The 23603-nt window shown below is 35.3% G+C and overlaps 1 protein-coding gene across 1 annotated transcript in view; it reads right to left on the bottom strand.

Annotated features, from left to right (window-relative positions):
* cntnap4 (contactin associated protein family member 4) overlaps positions 1-23603 on the bottom strand; it is a 156262-nt gene that overhangs the window by 131615 nt on the left and 1044 nt on the right. The gene's annotated exons all lie outside the window — the stretch shown is intronic.

Below are 23603 nucleotides of genomic sequence, written 5' to 3' on the forward strand. Positions count from 1 at the left end.
CGCTGGAGTGATAATGGAATCATTTGCAGTGATGGATACTTTAAGTACTGGAATGTTGTACGAGCGGGGAACATTAGGAGCTTAATTTCTCATATAGGTTACTAACAGGGCACGCTAAAGAAAATGAACACCAGGATAAAAAGCACAAGAGGATGTGGGACACTAAGATATATATATTAAAACAGTACAAATCACAGAAAGGTCTAAATTTCATTCACAGTAAAAAAAAAAATCTTTTTGAGACTAATTCATCTCCCATGAATTATCAACCAACAAATCTGGCCAATCAAAAGTCACTCTCATAGAGATGCAGTGAGCATATCTTTCACTAAGAAAATGCTATGGTGCAAGTACTTTATACAGTATGTATATTATATTGCGATTATATCAAGAAATAGGAAATGGTCATAAAATATTTACAGGTAAATGCAACTACAAAATATTATATTTTATTTAGTAGCTGTATCTGAAAAAAAACAGTACTCAAGCAAATGTAGAGGAAAATGTTCTCCTGGGCACTTATAAAAATTATAGAATGTCCTTTTCTTTTTCATAATCACTACAGCAATTAAGGAAAAAAATGACTCCCAGTTAATTGGTCCACATTCCATTCAGAGTAAAATACATGAAATTATTGTAGAAGTGGCAAATTGGTATGACTACTTCTTGTTAATATAGATGCAAAGTGTAGTTTCCAGTGCCAACCAAGCAGGTCATTTTTTCAATTTCCAAATTTAGTAGATTGTTCAAAACTGAATTTAAAATTTGTTTCTGATTTCTGATTTGTATAGATCAGAAGCCCACAGCAGTACACTATCAAATATTCAAACTACCAAACAAAAAATTGGCATACACAGATTGTGAGGCCAAAGATTCATTTAGGAAACCGTATATTTTTGAAATGTTTAAAAAACATGAATGTGTTTTCTACTCCAAATTACAATACTTTTTTTAAAAAAAAATTGTTGAAAAATCGGAAAATAAGTTTACGTCATAAATATGGATGCAGCGGTCTTACAGAACAGTCTATAGTGGCCACTAGTGATGCACTAGTTGCCCAGTTTTGGCAAATTACCAAAGTATGTTGCATGTGCAAACATCAAAATGCTTTTAAATGGCAGTCAGTCTAGCTACTGAAAAATCAATACAATAAATATATATTATGTGTGTTAAGCCACAAAAAACAAGTGTACCCTGAAAACATATTTTTAGAAAATACAATCGAAAATTGGTAAATATGTCTTTCCAAACTACTAAAGCACAAAGCTTTTTCACAAATCTAGCCACATCAACCAATTTTCAGCATCATATATCCCATATGTTAATAGGTACAGTAAATTTCATAAATTATGAGAAATTTAGAGATAAAAATAAATTAGTTCACACGACTTTTCCCTGTGGTTGAGTGTGGAGGTGTGTTACATATCCCCATTTTATGGTCACTATATCAGAGACATTACACATTGAGATTGTAGTAACTTCAGCACCTGATACTATAATTTGACAGATCTAGCAATTAATCTCCAAATGTAATAAGAAGGGGAATCTATTTGCCGTCTGTGGCTTTAGTTATACATTTTTGAGTTGTATCTTATTTGTATCTTATGAGGCTATTCAAAGGTTTCCAAATTAACAAAAACCTGTTACTTATATTTATATTGAACACTACTGTGTTTTTCTGTCACATCAGTAATAGAAGAGGTAACAAACATTGATAGATGTTCATTAAATAGATGATTTAATGAACCAAAACAATGGTTGTGATTAACTGTGAAATGTTGAAATCATTGGAAAGTCATGCTAATATGATTTTTCTTCATTAGGCATTTCTCGTTATTGCAAACATTAGTTAACTATATTTGAAGAAATAAAAAAAAACTCAAAATAATTCATTACTCTTTTGCGCTGGTGCACATGTGGTTGTATTAGACCAGTTCTGAAATAGAACAAAGACAAAATTTTTCTAATGTATTACTAGCAATATCTTTACACAGAACCAGAGAAGTGTTGAGTGCCAGTGTTACTAAGGCTTTAGCGCAGACCTGCATAACCTGGATAACCATAACAAGTCTAATAAAAACATTTTAGCTTAGGTACCATCAGGTACAATGTACTGTTTTATTTTTACATAAAAAGTCCTTACAATTACTCTAATCCATATATTCTGGACTTGCCCCGCAATACAAGAATTCTGGACTGCAATACTCCAAATATGCAACGATAAACTCCAACTGGACATAGACAAAAACCCAGCCACAGTACTTCTGCATCTCAATGCCCAATCCGTCTCATCATACAAAAAATCTCTCACCCAATATGCACTCAATGCGGCCAAACTGCTAATTCCCCGCAAATGGAAATCTAAAACCTTGCCTACCATCGCAGAATGGACCCAAGAAATGGAGGACATCCGCAAATTTGAGGAAACACACACGGACTCATATAAAGCCAAACAAACTCATTGGGCTACCTGGAGACCCTGGCGAGCTCTCCTGGAAATGAAAATATCCAACCCAACAAATCATCAAAACCCATAATCAATGAGGTGTTTGCTCTGCGGGCCGACTCAAAGGCAATAGGAGTAACAAATGGCAATATATAGATCATATAGGCCCTTGCAATGGAAGCCGGTATAGGACGTGGACCCTGATTTATCTTCCCCTACCCCACACTTGACGCTCCTCCCGTCTGGTACCTTCCCTCTCCCTCCCCCGGTTACTTTAATTCAATCCTACAGCTATAAGCAATCACGACAACGGACAGCTCTTCCTTTTATACACTCTTAAGTCTTAGCGTTTTATAACAGATAACATTGTTAACCTAGTCTCTGTGATGTTAATTATGCCTTTTCATACTATTACTGAACCAATGCTTGACTACCTATATTACATGTTTGGATTGTACAAAAAACCCAATAAAAATTGAAAAATGAAAAAAAAAAAAAGTCCTTACAATTATATGGTTTAATGATGAACAAAACTGCCCTATTTGGCTTCACTGAAATATTTGCAAAACTGTTTATAGGCATACATTGGTCTCAGGGGGCATCTTTCCCTAAAAAAAATTCTCACTCACAATGCATTGAAGTCAATGGGCATTTTTTTACACGCCAAGTGCATTGAAGTCAACAGGCATTTTTGTCTTGTTTTTTTTTTTTCTAGTGAGTTTTTTCACACCAAAACAAAACGTATGGCAGAATTTTTGCAATTCCCTCAAATTTCACTGTGACTCCATCCCAGCCAAAAAATGTGCTTGTCCATATTTGACTATGGAGAGGGCCATCCTGTAATTCAGAGCTTTCAACATACTGATTTTCTGGAAAGGCGGTATCATACCTGTATTACCTTTTATTTGTATCTATTTTGTGGGAATGTAGTCACTGTTATTAGATAAATGTACCCAGTAAAAATTGTTGATGACTGGATCTTAGTACTAAATCTTCAGTGTATTCACCAGTAACTAAAACATGCATGAGAGGTATTAGAGGAGGGTGGTTGCCCAGAAGGGAAGCTGTATTATTAGTACATTACTGTACAACAAGGAATTGGCTAAGTCTGTATAATCATTGTTTTGCCATCCTTACAACCACATCAACTTTGTGTATTAAAGATAGGTCAACTTCTGAATCTTCAGGCCTAATTTATAGGCTGCAGGAGGCAGTCAAAGCCATTCTGACAAACTGACACAGGTATTGAATTTGTGTCAATTCATTAAAACTTTCCTGACTGTCAGAAAAATGTTCCTGACATAAAACTTTTGTTATATAGGAAAAATATGACTGCTTGTAATCCTTTAGGAATCCAATTCATTATTTCAAAAGTCAGTCCCTGTATCTTTTTGACAGTTTCAAAAAATGCCCCAAAGCATTTCTTTTTCCTCCTAATTAACTGTAATAAGACAATGACTTCATTTTTTTGGGTCAATATAAGAGCCTCATATGTAATAAATGACACTAAGGAGCTGATTTATTATTCTTCGCGCAGTTACTTAAAGTACGCATGAGTTCCTGAACTCATGTGTGGTGTATCCAATTCCCTCACCTTAAACTTTTTTTCCATGAGGGAATTTTTGAAAATTTAAAAGCTCGCCAGGTGAGAGAACCACGCGTAAGTTTAGGAATTAATGCATAGTAAGTAAATGTTTGCCCACGTCCGGAGGCTTAAGCAATAAAAAAAAAATCAGCCCCTAAATTTGCCCAGGGGTAGTAATCCATAGCAACCAATAATATTTTAGCTTTTAACAAGATGACCAATAAAAGCTATTTTCTGAATAGTTGTTTTAGGTTACTGCACCTGGGCAAACACTGTGCCTTCACATTACCCAATAAGAGTTGACTATGATGTGCTGTTTTACCAGATATTTATCATAGCTCTAGACTTTAGAGACTCACACTCTATTTTCACAGCAGAAATAAGCAATTACAAACTTTTTGCACTCGCTACAACAATTCAGTGTTTTAATAATGTAATGTAATAAATGTACAGCTTTAATTTTCACATTATTTCTTGTAGCCATTAAAGCTTACCACATAGTTGGCTAAATGCTAGCAAGGACATTATTTTTTAATGTTCTTATAAGTCATTTTTTAAACCAGTTTTATGAAAGCATTTTACACTTTCCATTCTCACTGATAAGAAAACCAAAAAGGGTATAAGGATCCAACAGCCGGCCTGCCTTTTTTAAAGAGGTTTCAGAGGTAAAATCTAAAAAGCAACACCAACAACAATTTATTTTTAAAAGGTACAGAAATAGGTATATGCATGTCATGAATGTGTGCTCTTTTTTAATGACAAAGTGGAGAAACACACTAGCTTTGCTGGCAGATAAAAATAAAACGATTAAAAAAATGTACAAAACTGTGAATTTATTCCAAATAAACAAAGTAAGCTGTGCATATATTAGCTATAACAATATTTTGCTACCTAGTTCTTTCATTCATGACAGCTGTTAACATTAGATTTAAACAGGAACAGTAAATTACAATCGGTGGGGGGATGAGTACAAGGTATCCATCATATCTTGTTTATATTTATCTGTTGTACAAAAGTGTTTTTTGGAAGTGGTATCTGCAAATCATCTGAAAAAGTAAAACAGCAGGACTGTAATTTTATGGTTTTCTGCTGCTCTGCATATGCACAATCCAAGGATATCTTAATTTTTTTAAGGTGAATTCCACATATTTATTCAAGCATTTTACATCAAGCCTGCACTAGAAATATCTTTGTCAAATAAAGAACATCACATTGTATGAAAAGAGCAAAAATGTTTTGCTATAACAGACACAAGGCTAATTCAGAATAGGTAGCAGACCCCTTTGTAAACTTAAATTTACACAGTAATGGAGATCAATTTTTGAAATTATTAAATGTACAAATGAACATCAGACAAGCGAAATCAAGGTCAATATAATTATAATGCATAGCTGTTAAAAAGCAGAGCAGTCTTTTTCTGTAACAAATACTTGGAAAATCCAAACATCTGTCTTTAAAAGGAATTGAACTTGGGACTTGGGACAGCAATGTTTATTTGTAACTTTACTCAGGATCTGATCTAGGCCAATTACTCCTTGCTCTTTAGCATTGTCCTCACATGCAGCTTGTTTAGGGTTTTTTTTCATCCATATGTTTGTCAGGTTTATGTTCTTCCTGTTTTATTACAAAGTACAAAGAACCCCTAATATATGGTAGATTCCAAGCAGACAGTGTTGAACTGGGAACCCAGGGGCCCACCAGAAAATATTAGACCCTAGGCCCGCTTTCCAAACTATTTTTCCTCCTTTACTTACCCAAACGCCTTATTCTCTTAGTCCTATTTGAGAATAAATAGCAAAGATTTTCAGTGGAATAAAAACAACAACATTTATTGGCTCAAATTAACAACAACATAAATTATATGAAAAGCATACTATACCAAACAATGACCAGGTGCATCCTAATCTCCTAACGCGTTTCGCACCATGTGGCGCTTCATCAGAGGAGGTGTGGTTTACTTGTGTCACTTCCCTTATATACCCTCGATTTATTAAATATACAGTGTGCAGGGCTACCTAAACACCCCATACTAAGCTAATAGCATATCAAATTTATAAGACATACATAGCCATGGGCTTTCAGGTCGCCCTGTATATAGCACATATTATATCATTATATTAGAAACACACCAATAAATTCGAAACACAAAAAAACCTCAAAACATAAACAAAATTGTAATCACATAATTAATTAAATAAATAAATAAATAAATCTACAGCTCAAAGAGCTTGTAAAGACAAATATCATAATTGATCCCACATATTAAAGTGCATAATTGTGCATAGTTGTGCATAGGATTCTATTCCAATAATACTTAAAAAACACTCAATGTTGCTGCATCCTGGAGATTCCCTAAATGCGGGAGAGTACTTCACAATCAAGTTTTTTTTCCTCATTGAGGGGTGTTGGACTGCAAACAAACTATGGGTCTTTACCGATGGAAAAAGACAATTTACATATCAATCATGTTTCTATGCAGGTGGAGGAGAATTTACAAATTGATTGTGTTGCTTTGCAATTTGATAATAGTCCGCAGGTTGTTTATCTCTCCAAGCCAGGTGGTGATAGCCCTCAGTTGGAGTATGCAATTTCACCAATTGATGACAATTTACAAGTTGATTTTACTGTTTCTAATGATAACTTGCAAGATGATTACATTCAGTCTCAAATATATGGGACCTTACAAATTGACTCTGATTTGACTTTTGACAATGTGCTAATGGAGAAAAATTCTGATTTTGCCCCTTTGATAACTGATGAGAACCCACATATAGGTGGTCTCTTCTTATCACCCAATGATAATGTACTAAGGCTGGATCAGGAGAATGCGAAATTGAAATGTATAAAGTTTATGCCTTATTTGCAGAATACTGCTAGTTTGAAAAGTACAGAATTGGATATTATAAAGCAAGATGCTCTACAATGTGAGGATTTGGAGCATGGTAAAAGCAGTAATACTGGTTTTACAAATAGTTCTAAAAAGATGAGAAAAAAGAAAAATATTATGGATAATTTCCCTTCTGATGTGGTAACACAAGATAAACAAATTAGTAAAAGTGTATGGCAAAATGAACAAATTTTAAATCTATCTACCCACCAGCTAAGTAAGGAAGAAATTGAAGTACTGCAAAAAGGTCTGAATTTTTGCCCAACTTGTAATATGGATTATTTTAATACATATGTTGATTTTCAAAAATTTATTAGAAAAATTGCCTTGAAGCGATATTTTAAAGTTAAAGAATTGCAAAGTTCGGTTCAACTTAATACATCGATGATACAAACTGAAGAAATGGTTATGGATGTAATTTTAAACAACGATAAAGGTGTTAATAAGGTACAGGATGGTTTTAGTAAGGAGGAAGTGGAAATTATTAACTTTATGGCTCAGTGTGCAGAAGAGTCTGACCCAATTGAAATTATTACTCATAGTAATCTCATAGTAATCTAAAAGGAGAGTCAGTCTTTTCACCAGATATCCCTCCAGGGAATGCTATTTTGATGTATAAAAAAGTGGTAGAACAAGAATTACTAATGATTTTTGAAAAAGACATATCTACAGATTGGAGGTTTCGGGATAATTTGACCCGTAAAGGAAACAAAGGAAAGCCTTATTAAGTCTGCAAAAGGATAGTGATATTTGCATCAAAAGGGCAGATAAAGGAGGGAAAGTGGTAGTATTAGATACAGGTCAATATAAAAAAATGGTAATGGATATTTTGTGTGACCAAAAGACATATGAACATATGAAGGATAATCCACTTAATAAATATAAAAGGGAATTACAACAGCTGTTGTTGGATGCTAGAGGTCAGGAAATTCTAAATAAATCGGAATTTGAATATATATGGAGGGAAAACCCGATTATGGCTCACATTTATGCCTTGCCTAAATTACATAAAAGTGTTACTTGTCCCCCAGGGAGGCCAATAGTCTCCAGTATAGGCAGCCTTACAGAAGGTCTCAGTGCATATGTAGATTATTATCTCAATGACATCGTAAAATCTACACCTGCATATATACGTGATAGTCAAGATGCCTCATCTAAAATTTCTGCTATAAAATGGAAAGATAGCTATATTTGGGTTACTCTGGATGTGCAAGCATTATATTCACGTATAAATCATGTTGATGGGCTTAAGGCAGTCAACATGTATTTAAATAGATCTTTAAGATCAGGTGAACAGATAAGATTCTTGCTTGATGTGGTTGAATTTATTCTCTCCCACAATGTGATGACTTTTGATGGCAGGTACTATAGGCAACTGATAGGAACCGCAATGGGGGCCAAATTTGCGCCCTCATATGCTGGATTGTTTATGGCAATGTGGGAGGAAGAATATATCTATGGAGCAGATAACCCATACCATGATGACATTGTGGGATGGTTTCGCTACATAGATGATGTCATCATGGTATGGGATGGTGATGTGAATGAATTGTCTGGCTTTTTGCATTATGTTAACAGCAATATATATGATATTAATTTCACTCTGGAACATGATATGCAAAAGATTAATTTTTTGGATTTGACTTTCTATATAGAAAAGGGACAAGTTAATACGAAACTTTTCAGGAAACCAGTGGCAGGCAATACTATCCTGAGAAGAGATTCGTTTCATCCAGAACATACAGTGAAATCGATACCATATGCACAACTAGTGAGACTTCATAGGAATTGTTCCAGTTACGATGTGTTTAAAGAACAGGCAAGGCATGAATGTGAGAGGCTTGGGGAAAGAGGATATAAAAAATGTGATTTGCAAATGGCATTACAAAGAGTAGATGAGCTGAGAATTAAAAATAACAGCAAAAGTGACAAAAAAGGTGAAAAAGTTAAAATTACTAAAGCTGAAAAGAGAGAAGAAATAAGGTGTATTCTAGATTTTGGTGTCCAATATAAAAAAATCGGAAAAGTAATTAAAAGAAATTGGAATATATTACAGGCAGATCCAATATTGAAACAGTTAAATATTCAACCGGGGGTAGTTAGTAGAAAAGCTAAATCCCTAGCAGGTATTGTAGCCCCTAATAAATTAAGGTCAAAAGTAAAATTGACCAAAGGAACAACATGGTTAGGTGATCCAAAAGGTTTCTTCCCCTGTAAGCATTGCAAGTCATGTAAATATAGCAGTAATAAAAAGACTTTTTCAAGTAAAAGTACTGATAAAGAATATAAAATTGATGCTTATATCTCATGTCAAACACAATACGTAATTTATTGTCTACAATGTGAATGTGGTTCCCTCTATATAGGACGTACTATAAGACAGCTGAGAACAAGATTAGGAGAACATCTGAGAGGTTTAAAGAATAAAGATAGTGATAATCCGTTATATAAACACTTTGATTATGTGCATAAAGGAAAACAAATGAAATTTAATATGTTTGGCATAGATAAAATAGATGAAAAAAGTGAAGGGAATTTGGTAACCAAACTTTTACGATTGGAATCTAAATGGATATTTACGCTGGATACTGTGATACCAAAAGGAATGAATACAAAATTTGAGCTAAAACCTTTCCTTATATCACCTTGGAATTAAGATAAAAAAATGTTGAACCGAATAAAACTGAAAAAACTGTGTAAAGAAATTGTATACATTGCATGAATTGTTATTATGTTAAACTGAAAAAATAGTATTAAGTTAACTGGTTTGGGTCATCACGGTCATGAAAAAGTTATGAAAAAATCATGGTTATGAAAAAATCATGGTTATGAAAAAATCATAATTAGAAAAAATTCATATTAAGAGTCTGTAATATGTAGTTTTATATTGCATATATTTATTGGTTTTATTATTTGTATTGAGTACTAGTGTACACTTAGGATGTTGATGCATCTTGGAGGTCTCAAGGGTTTTTATGTTTAATATTAACATCTATAATAAAGGTATATGATATGAGGTTAAATTGATTAATTACTGTTATGGCCATATGGCTATAATACTAGCCTTTGGCATTTAGGGAATCTCCAGGATGCAGCAACATTGAGTGTTTTTTAAGTATTATTGGAATAGAATCCTATGCACAACTATGCACAATTATGCACTTTAATATGTGGGATCAATTATGATATTTGTCTTTACAAGCTCTTTGAGCTGTAGATTTATTGATTTATTTATTTAATTAATTATGTGATTACAATTTTGTTTATGTTTTGAGGTTTTTTTGTGTTTCGAATTTATTGGTGTGTTTCTAATATAATGATATAATATGTGCTATATACAGGGCGACCTGAAAGCCCATGGCTATGTATGTCTTATAAATTTGATATGCTATTAGCTTAGTATGGGGTGTTTAGGTAGCCCTGCACACTGTATATTTAATAAATCGAGGGTATATAAGGGAAGTGACACAAGTAAACCACACCTCCTCTGATGAAGCGCCACATGGTGCGAAACGCGTTAGGAGATTAGGATGCACCTGGTCATTGTTTGGTATAGTATGCTTTTCATATAATTTATGTTGTTGTTAATTTGAGCCAATAAATGTTGTTGTTTTTATTCCACTGAAAATCTTTGCTATTTATTCTCATACTGATTCAGGACTTATTCAGTGGGATATAACTAGTAGATTCTCTTTCTGAATCCTATTCATTATTTATTGTCTTAGTCCTATTTACATGCTAACATCTATTCTTTCATCTATTTCATCTCTTTCTTCCCATTCAGAAATAGGGAATGACCATGAAATAGGCCAAATGGTCAGGAGGGCCCACTGACACCTCGGCCCACCGGGAGTTTTCCTGGTATACTGGTGGGCCAGTCCGACACTGCAAACAGCTAGGTACAGGTGTGGTATCCATTATACATAAACCCTTTATCTAGAACGCTGCGAATTACGGGAAGGTCATGTCCCACAGACTCCACTAAAAAAAAATAATTAACATTTTTAAAGATTACTAAAACAGTACCTTGTACTTGATCCTAACTAAGATATAAATTCAGAATTTATCAACTTGACGTGTTAAAACTGCAACTTTTTTGAATAGTTGCACAAAAAGAGGCAAAAAAAAGTATCCACCAGGGAAGATAAGTGACATCTGCCAAATTGTGGTGTTTTGCATATATAAACTAAAATTCTGTTTCACATATTGAAATCCTTGACCATACAAATATCCAATGTTTTTCAGACTTACTGTAGGACACAGAGGTTTACAAAGATTGTTTATTATTCACATCAGTCCCAGTGCAATTGTCTCTTATTTGTGACAAAGTACAAGCGATATTGTGTTAATTTTGACACAGTTGTGTTAGGCGCAACACCTCCCTGTGGAAAGATGCTTGAATTCTGGGGAAGAATGCTGCATTATGAAAAAAAAAAACATGCTGATTGCACTCAGAATTGCACTTTGCTCACTGCAGTTGTGTTAGTAATTGACCCCTAAGATTTAGCTGTTTGTATATGTCTATAAATATAGTTTATTGTTTTTCACATGAAAGCTAGCATAGTATAAAAAAAATATTGTAAATTCCATTGTATCTTGTACAAATAAGCAAGATTTTCTAAAGCCAGCTACTAAAATTGCTTTAGCAATTAAAAGACGTTGAATTAAAGTGTAAATACTATAATTATATACAAAGACTTTCTTTCTGAAGAAGCACAATTTCCATTCCAGTGTTCATTGCATGATTCACAAAATCACTAAGCAAAATTTCCGTGGAATTTTTAGAACAAAACTCACAATCTGAGCTTAATAAATGCAGAAGAAACAAATTCACTTAATACACCAGATAAGAATTCTGTGCATCAAGCGAGAGTGATCACATTATCCTTCTCTTTCTTGACCTGAACTATGGTCACACAACCACTGAAGGGCTACTAGTTGCAAGTGTTGGCAAGGTTGTGTTTGAGATTTTATAAATAGAGTCTCTTCTAAACCTGGGTTTTCATAATGTGGAGGTTTTGGTGAATTCCATAGGAATGGAATGGAAATGTTCAAATTTATGACTGGCCTTATAATATTATTGTAATGTTAATAAAATTAATTTGGGACCGAGGCAATAAATTGGGATATGTATCACATGTATAGTTCAAGCCCTGCTGTATTCAACTCAAAATGTATGCAGTGACTCCTTACTTTTGCTGCAGTGGTAAATCAAATAAATCCTAAAGATGTATTTATTTTAAACAAAAGAAAATAAGAGAAGAAGGAAGAAATGTTTATTGTTTAACCTTGCTGAGTCTAATTTATCTTCTAGTGATATTACCGTTAAAGATTTTGATCTTTGTGTGAGTACAAGTGCAACTGTCTTTCTTCATGGCAGCTTTATGTAAACTAATTAACCTTGCTGCAGGAGTGATATACTTGGAGCTATAGTCTAGCCTGCTTGTGGGGCTGAAGAGATAACATTTCCTGTATTGATTTTTGTATTTGTAGGTTAATAGTATGAACAATAATTATGAAAACACATCATTAATTTGCTGAATCCTGGAGTAATACTACAGGTAGGTATGGGATCTATTATCCAGAATGCTTGGGAACTGGGGTTTTCCAGATAAGGGATCTTTCAGTAATATGGATCACCATACCATACACCATAGTCTACTAAAAAAAAATAACACTAAATAAACCCAGTAGGATTATTTTGCCATCAATATGGATTCATGCAGCTTAGTAACTATCAAGTACAAGGTACTGTTCTATTATTACAGAGAAAAAGGAAATCATTTTTGTAAAGTAAAATTATTTGTTTCAAATGTACTCTATGGACCTTCCCATAATGCAGAGTTTTCAGGATAATGAGTTTCTTCCAGATAAGGGATTCCGTGTATTACATTTAATGTAGAGAAAATGTATGAATTCAGTGAAGTTAGAACAAAGGATTGAGCACCTTCAAGTTACTATAGCAAATAATCAGAAGTTTTAAGTTACTGTGTACCAAATAATGCTTTCTGCTGGTTGCTATCAGTTACTAGAAGCTGAGTAAGAGTTGCACCTGTTATTACATTACTCATTATCTTTTAAACAAAAAGCAGATAATAAGTATAGTGCAAAAAAATGTGTTGTCAATATGCTACATAGTGCTACCAATTATGTGCTGCCACATCTTAACAAATGTAGCATAGTATACAGTATTTCTGGGAAAATGATAAACACCTTATTTTGGAAGAAAAGTTATTGTTCAATTATAAGAAACATGGAACAAAGGGTAAGAAAACTACATTGGAATGCATAATACGGAATGCCATAAATATGACATACAAACAGAGAAAAGAAAAGAGAGGTATAAACAACCATTTCAATAAACACCCTCCACTTACTGACTGAGATATGCATGCCTCCTGGAACAAAGAACATTTTTCAAGGAGACAAGAAATTGTAACAACGAACCACCAAAACAACATAGATATGTATATTATGTGTTATTAAACAAAAATATTAATGATAATACTTCTGAATATCTGTGTGTGTGTGTGTTTGTATTAGATAGCTAGATACAGTAGCTAGATATTCACATAATTTGTGTGTGTGTGTAGTACATTCTGCATTACAAAGAGTTTTACTGTAACCAGACTGGTTTGTGTATGAAGAGCAAGGAGTGTCTAGGGTAATCCTGACAACCTTAAAGGAACAGAAACATCAAAAATTAAAAATGTTTTAAAAGTAGTTCAAATATAATGTACTGTTGCCTTGACCTGGTAAAAGTTGTGTGTGTGCTTCAGAAACACTACTATAGTTTATATAAACAAAGCTGCTGTGTAGCCATGGGGGGGCAGCTGTAGCTATACTATAGTAGAGTTTCTAAAGTAAACACACAACTTTAAGTTGTGCAAGGCAATAATATATATTAATTACTTTGATACTCTTTCATTTTTTGGTGTTACTGTCCCTTTAACTGTCTGTAGCCTTGTAAATGACTTCATAACACTCCTCTCCTTGGGAAGAGATTTATCAAACTGGCAGCTTTAGATATACAGATGCTGTTTAATAGGTTGAGTAAAGAATTGTATTTATAGTCAACCACTATAGTCAATAATTACAGATTTTCTTAGTGGACACTAAGAGGGAATACACATAAGGGCTCTGGCACACAGGGAGATTAGTCGCCCGCGACAAATCTCCCTGTTCGCGGGCAACTAATCTCCCCGAATTGCGATCTCCCCCATCCCATACAGGTAATGTTGCCTTAGCCTAAGGCCATGGTTTAAGACGCAGGATACAGGTCAGTGTAAATCCGTGGTCCATAGTCGGCTGTAGAACCCATACAAGCTAAAGGTATTCAACCTGAGGATTGGAGTATCTATCCAGACTGCCCTCCATAGTGGTGCTGTTCTGACAGGTGCTTTACCCTGCCCAGTCTCCCAAAAAGAGGTGGGATAAACCGGTGGCATCCTCTCTTACTATGCTTAAAGGAAAAAGAAAGTCAAAGTCACTTGGGGGTGCCAAAATGTTAGGCACCCCCAAGTGACTTTAACCGCCTACCTTTTACCCCGGGCTGGTGCCCCTGTTCGGAGAGAACAGCACCAGCCCGGGGTAGCTAGCTGCGCTTCCTCCTTTGCGATTTGCTGCGCGTGCATGCGCAGTAGAGTGAAAAGTCGAACTTAAACATTAAAGTCGGCTTTTTCGCTCTACTGTGCATGCCCGGCCACCGGCAGTTTAGAAAGCGGAAGCCGGAAGGAGGAAGCGATCCGCTCCAGGTGCCCCGGGCTGGTGCTGTTTTCTCCGAACAGGGGCACCAGCCTGGGGTACTTGGCACCCCCAAGTGACTTTGCCTTTCCTTCTCCTTTAAAGGTGGCTGCTATTTCTGCATTTGTGAGTATTGATTTACCCCTGCACTATTACAACTTGTCTTGGATAATACAATAAAGACAATAAAGAGTTACAGTCTGATGCAAGAGCTCCTGGCATCCATCTTATACTTTGATCTAAGCAATTCCACTACACTGTGGCAGTGGGAGGGGTAGTTCAACAACACCATCCAGCAGTTCCTTCCATATAGTGAAGGCCCATTCCAGAGAGAGTCGCTATGTACCCCATACTGTACTAATAGCTGGTGTTTAACAGGTTAACAGCCAAATAGGGGTTACACATAAAAAATTAAAAAATGTATCTTATAGTTTTAAGAAATTGTCGTAATGCCACCAAATATGAAAAAGTGTACACTGTGAAAAAGTTGTTTGCACACCAAAAAATTTTGTCTTATAGACTTGAGCCAAATTAACCTATCAACATTTTTCCCTGACATTTTTGCTTTCGATGATACATTTTGGCATAACAATGTCTGTAAAGCACATGCTGGACAAGCTCAGGGAGCAGTATGTTCAGCAACATAGTTGCACTCTCTTGTAGTTGTCTGGAATTATGGACATTATGTACAGCACTCTTTTAGTAAGTGAATCTCAAACAAATATTACATTCCATCCCAATTCTGGGTGTAATCTCAATTTGTAAACTGGGTGTAAAATCATATCATCATAACTTTTACATTTTAATCTCCCATAGTAATGATATCATGCTTGACATTCTCCCAGCTCTACAAGTAGGAGCTGCTAAACTTCTGTATGACATAAGGGGAAGAGGACCTGTTGAGCACCACAAAAAACACATTTGAACCAATACAGTGGCAATGGTGTGGGGGCAGGAAGAGTTCAGAAAACAACCTGCACTTAGCTAGCAACGATAAAATGCTTAATATCTTTGGTTTAGATAGTATGTGTATTTGTGTGAGTAGATTAAAAAATATTATTTCATATAGTTAATAGTAGATAGATTGCTACCTAGCAATGGTTGGGGCCTGGTTTGAATTTCTTAATGTCCCAGGAGATAATAGCCTGATTATTATGTTCTTTTAATGGCCATGTTTGCTAGAAAGGCCAAAACTTAGTGAATGACTAGAGAAAATGTTATGAGAAAAAGGTTATACTCAAGGCTAACAACCCTGACTCAAAAATGTAACATTATTGAAACAGTAGGAAATCTTCTGCAACTATGCATGATTAATTTTATGAGCTCATTCAAAGAATTGTATGGCTAATAGTAGAAAGTACATTAATGTTGTATTTTTGGAATAACTGAACACCACTAAAACCAATATTAAAATTTGATTTTGCAATGTATGATGAAGGCAAAGTGGCACAAATTACTGCTGAAATGCAGCAGTATAGCATCCGCATTGTGGCAGGAGATTATGAATAGATGGGGAAATAGAGGCTAATATCATAAAAAGCAGTCCTTTATATTTGAAGCAAGGATGTTCAGCATCTTGTTCCTGCACTTTGACATCTATAAACTGACATGGTATTCACCAAATGGGAGATACGGTAATCAGAGTGAACATCTCTTGGGGCTCAATGAGCCAGAGAGAAGCAAAGGGAACAGGCCCGGATTTGTGGAAAGGCCACAAAGGCCCGGGCCTAGGGCGGCAGAAGTTTAGGGGCGGCATGCCGCCCCTCCGCAAGAACATTTTTAAATTTGGCTCCCATACGGAGCAGTGGGGACCTCTCCCCACTGCTCCGTATGGGAGTTTAAAGGAGGGTTTGCGCATGCGCACTGGGGAAGCGGGCACGTTCGCGCATGCGCACTGGGGGCCGCGTTCGCGCATGCGCAGAGGGGGACAGCCACAGGGGCGGCCTCGGGGCGCCTCACAGAGAAATCCGGCCCTGAAAGGGAAGCAGGCCATGACAGGGCTAGCCCCATCCCCCACTCATTTTTGCCTCTGATTTTGATGAACATTTGCATCCTTTTTACACAAAAAAGTAGAAGAATGATTTTCAGAGCACAGTTGCAGCACTTGAAATTAATTATTACAGAAAATGTATATACATGTGTATATCACACTTTAACCAATATTTGTAACCCCACATGCTACAACAAGGACCCTGTTTATACATGAGTCCTACACTGCCTATTGACACTGTAAGTCTATGGGGTATTTAAAAGCATTAGTCCCCTACCAAACAGTGTGACTGAATAGCAAGACCATGTTGCACTTACCCTTAACTCAGGAGCTGTAGTTAGGGGAGGAAGAGTTAAGGGTATGTGCAACATGGTCTTACTACTCAGTCACACTGTTTGCTAAGGGTCATCATTTTAAATTCACAGACTTGTTGCTTGAATACTAAAAGGTAGTGTTGGACTTAAGTATTATGGGCAACTCTTCCTATCACCCCCTTTGCAACCTGTTGAAGCTTACTGGGTGCAACTTGGGTGCCTTTTCCTATTAAGTATAGTTGTAGCACAGTGAAATGCTCTAACACAATGTAACTGCATCATACCAATGACTTCAATGTATTTTGGTGACACAATTTTTTTTCTGTGTTTTCACAAATAAAATAATCTCATTTTGAATTTTCAAGTTTTTTGGCATATAGGATGATATAAGAGTCTGATTTCAACAGCCTCCTATCCTTACTAAGCCATTCATCAAAGTGGACTTATTGGGAACATTGCTTTGCAGTGTCTTTCTCTTTATTTATTTTTTATATATATAATGGGTGATGGGGGATTTTGACCTTTTTATATAATCATATAATTTGACTATTGATGGAGTACAATGTGTATATACTGAAAATTTATATTTATATATTCATAAATAAATTGTCTTTTGTTATATAGGGGTATGTAGGCTAATTATTTTTAATATTGCAGTATACTTCTAGGGGCATGGTTTTTATGAATTTGGAAAGACAAGGATATTGTAGCTTCTTTATCTCTTTTTTTCTTTATTTTTTAGTATTTAATCTAGTTGAAACACTCCCCTGGATTAGTGAGCACTTCCCTCCTCATCTCTTTTAAAGTAGAAAAACTTCAAATCAGCCAATTTAACTAGAGCCCCAATGGTTTTTTTTCTGCACTTTTTGCCACATCCAGGCAAATTACCAATGTAAAGGTACAGCAAACACTTTAGCATCTCATTATCCATATCATCCAGGCTAATATACCACATATGCCATTTCTTTATGGCATTGATTTGGCTGTGTAATTCCACATTACAATTGCATGGAAAAAAATATGCTGGCATAATTACTCATAGAATTTCTAGCCGATTATGCTATCAATGGTGTAATTATGATATTCTGTCAATACACAATGTTATCACAAAAATACATCTAGCACATTGACGTGAACTTTTGGCAAAGTTAGATTAGGAGAAAATGTAGCACTTTAGGAAAAGGCCCATGAAACAACCATTTGAAAAGAGATTTCAGATAAAGTAGGATAGGTACACAAGCTAATCAATGTTATTATTGGAAAAACCAAACACACATCAGATGCCTCAGTCAAAGACAAGCAAGGCAAACCTAAAAACTAAAGAGAAGAAATCTGCCGAACTGAACACTTCTAATCTTAAACAGCATCCATCAGAGGAAGAATCCAAAATCCATGAAGCTGACACAGACCTTGTTGTCAGCATGGCACAGAAAAGAAATGTAAATATACACATTACAGCAGCTGTAATATTCTTAGAGAAAGAGAAGGAATATGGCTGCGAAAAAGTTAATTTCCTAGTTTTTCAGGGGAGATCTTGTTTTTGCAGCCTTTGTTTTTCAGTCCCTATTCATAAGCATCAGGAAATAAGCTCAAGTGCCAGATTAGGGGAGTCATTGTCAAGATACCTAAGAAAAAAAATTACTCAGACTATAAAATTCGTATCACACTCCTTTCCATTCCTGGCAAAATACTAGGATTGATTCATTGAATGGGAGTCATTGTCAAGATACCCAAGAAAAGATCACCCAGACTATAAAAATGGCATCAGACTTCTTACCTTTTCTGGAAAGATAATAGGCACAACAATCACACAGCGCATATCTGAGTAAATGTATGAAAAGTAGCAAAAGGAGACTTCAAGAAAGATTCTGTAAAATTCACAGGGATTTAAGGCAATCTGCATTTGGAAGTGAAGACTGGTGTTAAACAGGGTTTGTAAAATCGTCTGAACCTTTTTTTAACTTTGTTATCAAAGTTATGCAAACTACTAATGATGTATTCATAGGTACTAGATGGACTTTATGCATACAATACTAGAGAACCTGGACTGCATTTGGGCTAGCCTTATTCACTTCACTTCCATAAGCGAAGAAAGAAAGTTTGCTTATGCACCATCGACAGGTGGGGTTGAAGGTCAGCTAAAAGAGGACAAAAACAGAAATGTAAACTTTGATATACCAGCACCATTTAAGATAAACAATCAAGAACTGCCATTTACAAATACGTCTATTTATTTTGACAGTATTATCCAAAAATACTGTTTTTTCATTTGCGTAATTTATGTTTATGTTGAAGTTATGAAAATGGTTTGGTTCTAATTAAGAGTCTCAATCTGAGTTAAGTGGGTGGGGTTATGTGCTTAAAACATTGAATATTATCAAAAGCCAGTCTATGGCTTAATAAAATTGACTAAATACTTTATATGTACATGAGTGCCATTCCTATCATCTATAAAATGTTCAAAAGGTTGGCAGCCATGATAACATGAAAATTGGGCCCAGGAAAGTGTAATTGAATCAAATATGTGGTTGCAAGGGAAATGTTGAGCAGGGTCATGAAGGGATGTCAATAACTTGACAAAAGAGCAAATTGTCACTCTTAACAAATCTCCTCTTAAGGCTTGGTGCCCCAGTCAAATCTCTGAGCTACAGAAGATGTTTTCTCCATTGGCAGAGAAAAAGCTGTTACTGCTTGAAGTGAATGTCCACCTCCTGTCACCCCTTCAAACCTACAGAAGACAAATGCCTGATGTATCTTGGGCATTGGAGTTTTACTTTCCAGGCCATCTTATAACACGTGTAAAGTCTTTTATGTACAGATTACCTGCAAATGCTATCAAAGGCTCCTTTAAAAAAAAGTCCTTTGCAACTGACCATTACAAGCAAAGACTTTATCTGTTGGTCAGCCAATGTTTAATGAAGCCAGCAGTTCTTTTGTGCCACCCGGCTATGAAGGCTGATCTGCTATAATTGAAATTCGATCAATATTTGGCAATTCAACCTAAAAGTAGTCAGCACAAGTGAACGTGAACAAGTAAACTGTAAACTATAAAACAGTGTCTAAAGCTTAGCATATATATTTATATATACTGTATATATATATATATATATATATATATATATATATATATGTATATAAAAGATTATATATGAGTTACTATCATGCTTTGTTTTAAAATAAATGGTTATCTAGTGTTTTTTTTTAATTCTAAAGGCTGCCACAGAGCAGTGCCAGGTCTGGTTTGTGTTAGATAAGACATTTGAAACTGACATGAAATAACTTTTAAACAACAACAGCACAAAATTTGATACAGCTCCTTTAATTTGCCTATATAAAGACCATTTTGTAGGGTCGAAAAAAAATTCATAAAAAGAGTGACAAAATATAGATAAGATTCTCTGTCAAAAGACTAGACACTTTTATATAGAAGGGCTGACATTTTGGCTTTAACAATAACCATTTTCAGAGGTGTCCCCTGATAATGGTGCCTGCATGAGTCAACTCACAGAGGAATAGATTGGTTGGCTTTTTATGTACTGTCTACTTATGACAGTGTATTCTTTAATTCAAACGCTATTCTGTGAACAAGACATGATAATTGATCACTGGAGAAATCTGCATTGTAATACTAAAAAGAAAAATATATAAAAAAGGAATGAGCAGGTCTCTCAGATGTACTGAACTGCCAGCAATGTTAAATCACTTCCATTCCATTATTGTATTTTACAGTTAGAATTATGACTTCACAAAGCAAAACCCTATTCTCTGTTTATGCCATCAAAAGAGTTAATCTCACCCAGGAGTGGGGTAGAGGAATTGATGGAACAGTACAATTATAGGCAGGATCAATGAGCAGAATCAAAGTATGCTGAAATGTAATGGAGTCAAAGCACCAAATATTTACCGGCAGCTTAGAGTACCAGGAAACAATTATTTGTTTACTTTGTGGTATTAGTATGATAATGACAGAAAGTCCATGTCATACCAAGGCTCATTACAGAGAAGCAGGTTTCATTTAACAAAGTTCATAGTCAGCAAGAGAGTCTTATTGGTTTTGTTTAGTGAAAGGAATTGCATTGACATCTGCATTTCAGAGAAATGGTTTACCGATTTACAATTAGTTTTCTCAAGCACTAAATGAAGTATAAGGTGCATAAGAAGTTGCTGAAATCATTACCAATATGCACACAGAACAGAAGCTCATTAAATGTCAAATTGTTTATGTCTTCCTATACGCATTAGGGGAACTTAGAAGTCATAGAAAATTACCAATAGAAAATGAATGCACACTTTTAAAAAAAAATTACAATAAAAATGTGGTGATCTGCACATTCTTTACTTTTTTATGTCTGTTTTTACTCAGTGAGTTAGAAACTAAAAGGGTTGCTGGAAGCATCATATGAGCAATGGGTACCTGGTGGTCTGGGTACCAAGCTAACATGAAACTTTTCTCCTGTGACGTGCATGCCCATTAACAAAATATATCTTACAGTTACTTTTAGTGGCAAATAGGGATTATCTGATAAAATATAACCATCCATCCCTGTTGCCTAGCACCTGTTATAACAAAATTCCCAATACCTGCAACAGAATCTCATGCTTTTGGTTTCAGAACTGGAAATATATTTCATTTTCAAGGTGGATGAATAAGTTTCCAGAAAACATTTTTACTATCAAGCAAGCCAAGGGTACAGACCATGGGTAATGGTTACCCTCACTATACATATGCTAGATGAAACCTTGAAATTAATATGTTTATAGTAGAGGGAACTGTACTGCTTTTTGTTTTGTAATAAAAATTAAGTCTAAGGTTTCTTCACAGCTAAAGTATATTTAGGTATCTACATGGTACAAGCACTAACATACTAAAAACAACAGGAAGTATAATCTTGGAGGAAGTCCCTTATAGAAAATATTTTGGGTTGTAGAATTTTTGTGTTCTTTACAGTCCTGTTGCCAGATTCCTGAGCATAGTCAAAGAAAGACATAGCGGTCACCTATTGAGCTATTGTTCTTCAAGAGTCTTGTTCTTACAGAGTATGGAAGTCAGAGCCATTTTTTAAATCAGCTTGTATATTTATGTCTTATAGCACTTTTAACATTGCTATTAACATGCATCTAAAGGAATGTAAAAGAATTCCATGAGTGTGTATGAATTATCAAAAAGGAAAAGTTGGAAAAATGACCATGTCTGTGAAACCCAGCTTTCTTTATTATCTGATGCTAAGGGTAAAATCCATAATGGCACGTGTATGTTTAGTGGGGCTTAAGTGGTCGAAGTTCATTTGGTCAAGTAAATTGCACCACTGATATTTAAAAGTGCATATGCAGATTTAGATTTCGATTGAGTATGTTGTAGGTGTCAGCACCTCGACTGCTGCAGTGGCTGGTCTCTAGACTTTGAACAGAGTTGAGAAAGCAATGTTCCTAAAGTATATTAGTGTTTCATGACCCAGATTTAGGCTCACAGCCAGGGGCTGATTTACTGACTGACTTTCAACTGCAGAAACTGACACTGATAATAGAAAGTCCTTTGTTCCCTGCAAGACCAAAACTTTCTTCCAGTCTGCTGAGTACACTGGTTTATTTTTTAAGCATTCACATATATCAAGATTAGGCTTGCATCTACCCTTGAAGGTCAGCATTGTGATAAGCAATCATATTGATTTACAGATTTTGTTTTCTGTTTTGCATTTTTATTTAATTTTTTTTTTACCTGTATCATGACCACAGTTATATAAACTTTCCAAAGGTATGACAAAAAGACCAAACACAAGCTTTACTTCCTTTATATTATACCATTTAAATTTGGAAGAAACCATCTGTGTGCCCCAGGATTTATTAGAAATCTCAAAAAGCATCAAATTATAATGGTAGGGGGAAGTAGTAAATAAAAAGTCATTATTTTGGAGGTTAAAATCATTACTTATAAACCACTTCATTGCATTATGCCAATGAAAGAAGATCAGTTTGCAACTACCAGCCATTCCAGAAAGGGCACATAACATCACTGAAGTTTGTCACTAGCTCACTTGTATTTTATTAACAAGTGAGTGAGTTGGGTTATCCGTGCAGGGTCCACATTATTTACATTTAGCTCAGTGGATACGCTAACACTTGCTACATCAGTAAGAATTAGTTACAGTATGTGCTTTGCTTCCATTCAGCTTGCACATTTTTAATATTTTATTTCCTGCGTGGTGCATTACTTTGCTGTATTAAATTGTAAGAGTGACCTCTAGTGCCTCTTGACTATGGTGAAATGCATTTTCTTAATGGTTTACAGTATGATGCCCATCAATTCAGGCTCACTCCCTACTACAGAATGTGAGTCATAATTACAAATTTAGCAATCTATGGTGATGTATTCCAATCAAGTGCTTAATTCTATACAGCTGCTAAATGAATACTGTATGAATGCATACTGAAGACCTTGGGGTATTAAATGGGAGATGGCAAGTCTTTTGAGGATTTAGAAGTGGGTAAGAAATGTAAGCCATGCTCCGCACAGGAGATGCAGGAATGTGGTTTTCGGAGAACGTTTTTTCCTGCGGCTCATATTGTACTATCTGTCTTCTTTGAAATCCAGGGCAAAGCATACTCCTGGCTCTTTAAGTCATTACTAATATTTTCCATAC

The sequence above is a fragment of the Xenopus tropicalis genome, chromosome 1 (genome assembly GCF_000004195.4).
Source record: "Xenopus tropicalis strain Nigerian chromosome 1, UCB_Xtro_10.0, whole genome shotgun sequence".
NCBI classification, from domain to species: domain Eukaryota; kingdom Metazoa; phylum Chordata; class Amphibia; order Anura; family Pipidae; genus Xenopus; species Xenopus tropicalis.